Source organism: Atta colombica, unplaced genomic scaffold, assembly GCF_001594045.1.
Source record: "Atta colombica isolate Treedump-2 unplaced genomic scaffold, Acol1.0 scaffold105, whole genome shotgun sequence".
NCBI lineage: Eukaryota > Metazoa > Arthropoda > Insecta > Hymenoptera > Formicidae > Atta > Atta colombica.
In genome coordinates this window covers 3,656,306-3,658,918 of record NW_017259190.1, presented here as the reverse complement: position 1 = coordinate 3,658,918, position 2,613 = coordinate 3,656,306, and positions in this window count along the sequence as shown.

Here is a 2,613-nt window from a genome sequence, read left to right as displayed (position 1 = left end):
TGTGTGTGTGTGTGTGTGTGTGTGTGTGTCATTAATTCGGCGAGAGACTTAATTAATTCCGATTTCAACCTTTCGACGTGCAAAACCATACACATTTTGTATCAAATCACATGTCTGACCCATTTCCGCTTCCGTGCCATTTCCTGAGCGCGCAATCGGATAGGTCAAGTTTGTCGACAGCAGTCGGTCTTACGGCGGTTGCGCCAACACAATAGCAATTTCACGAAACCGCTAGATTAATTAGACGTTGTCGGCTCATTAATCGCTCGATTCGATTGATTGTCAATTGAAAATAAAAAATTCATCACACGAATCGAGATTTTTCTATGCGTAAAAAGGACTGCGTAAGGTCAGCGCTGACGGCACAGACTTTACCTATGATATTTTTTTTTCCCCGAGCGAACTTACATAAAAAAGCGACCTTGGGTACTCAGCAACAATTTTTTTAATATGACGTAAGTTCATCGGTGGCGTTTAATGCACGCGCGAACGCTCTGCGTCATTGAATACCATGACATTATTTACTGAAAGCGAACTGTATAACAGGACGCATCCGAGCGATCGCGCTTCAATTGCGTTCGAGAAAATATTTCACTGAGTTCGTCCGAGTAGAAATTTTGCGAGCTCGAAAACAGTGACGCAGAGATTTTTTTTTTTTTTTAAAGAGAGATATAGCGGCTTTGTTTCCGTTTCCGCGACGAGAGCAGAACAACGGCCGGAGGGGTCGAAACTTTTTTTTCTCTTCTTGAGATTCTTGCCACCCCCGACAGGGAGTTTTACAGTAATCTCCGTACCAAAAGTCTATGGTGTTTCATCTCGCTTCAAGCATCCGTGTTCCCCTTTCCTCTTTTTCTCTCGCGTTACATTAAGCTGGTCGACCAGCAGCTTCGAGCGCCGCGCCGGGATAAAGTCACGAGCAGTAATTATGAACGATAGCAGGGGAGAGAGAGAAGATATAATTGTGATTGATGGAAGAGAAGGGAGGAGCAGGGGGTGACTTCCTTTTAATCTCGAAGCTAACCCTTTCGTCCATCTATTGCCGCTTCTGCCCGGCCGACATCGCGCGGCGTAGCGACGCGATTTTATTACCTCCAAGTGTATCTTTGTAGAGAAAAACTGGGATATCTTGTGCATCTTGTTCCGCTTAAAGTTAGAACTAAAACTGTTAGAGACTATATTTTGTGATAACGCTATGTGCACGCGGCTGAAAAATAATAATTAAATTTATGTTTATGTCATTATTTTATTGTTATTTATGAAAAAAAAGATAAATGTGAGATAAATCTTGAAATTAGTAGTTTATATCAATCTTACTTGAAACAGTATCCAGAGTATCCACACAAAAGTGGAATACAGGCTGCATACAAATGTCATATCATTTAATCAATTTTCAAACTTTGTTACTTAATTCTATATCAGTTCTATACCAATTTTACTAAAAATAAATATGTTAAATAAAGCAAATAGTATAGAATATATGGATATTTCGTGCGTTATCCTGTAAAAATTTAGAGAGTAAAGGCAAAACGATTAAACTGAAATGTCTAACTATAACGTATATTTGATTAAAGACTAGAGAAATGAAAGACGTAGAAGAGAGCTGAATTAATAATCATTGTTGTACATAGGCGAGAATAATAACAAGTCCATAGTTTAAACGACGTTTTAAATCGTCGTTGTAAAACATGAAACGAAGAAAAGCCTGGCAAAGAGCGAGGAAGCCCAGCGTGTCCGCTTCGTACGCGCATTATCCCCGATGCCTGCCTCTTCGCGTGCGTGCGTGCGTGCGTGCGTGCTACATGCGTTCGTGCATGCATGCGCACATGCTGCGTTCGGGCGTGTGTATGTGCGTGCGTATTCTCCTCTCCTTTCTCCGTCGCGTCTCTACGCACTCGACTCCGTAGTCCACGCACCGCCGAGCGAGCGAGCGAGCGGGAGTCTGCGATCAATGCGTGGCACTGCCACTGGTCGTCATGGCAACGTAGCGCGCCACGCACAACGAGCGAACGATCCGCGTCGATCGTGCGTAAGTGCGTGCTCCGGGTGCGCGCGCGCCACGCACGCACACGCGCGCATCATCTCACTTACACTCTCAAGCACAGACGGCCTCCTGCGACGTGCCGCGACGAAACTCGCGAAAGACCGCGTGTAGAGGACGATCGATGGTACTCGCAAACTTCACGATGGTACTAATATGAACACGTGAAACGTATACTAATTCACGTGATGTGCGTTTGTTCTTAAATCTTTTATCGACTTTTGTTAATTGTAATTGTAATTTGGATGATAGTTATTTTAAGAATACGTAATTTAATTTATATCGACAAAGCTATAAAATAGAATTTTTATTACTAGTTTGTAATATAGCAGCATCCCTTACACAGACCATCTTCAATAATATTTTTTTAGAAAACAACACTGAATTTCTCCTTATCAAATATAAAAAAAAAATTAATGATTTTGGAAGATATTGGAAGACTCACACGCAGCAAAAGTTACTCCGAAATTAGCCGTTAACGACATGGCTCTTTTTCTAGATTTTCTAGTCTATCGTGTCGACAGCTGTCCCAAATTTCCTGTTGAGTTTTTGTCAACCTACTTGAGTATTTCTTC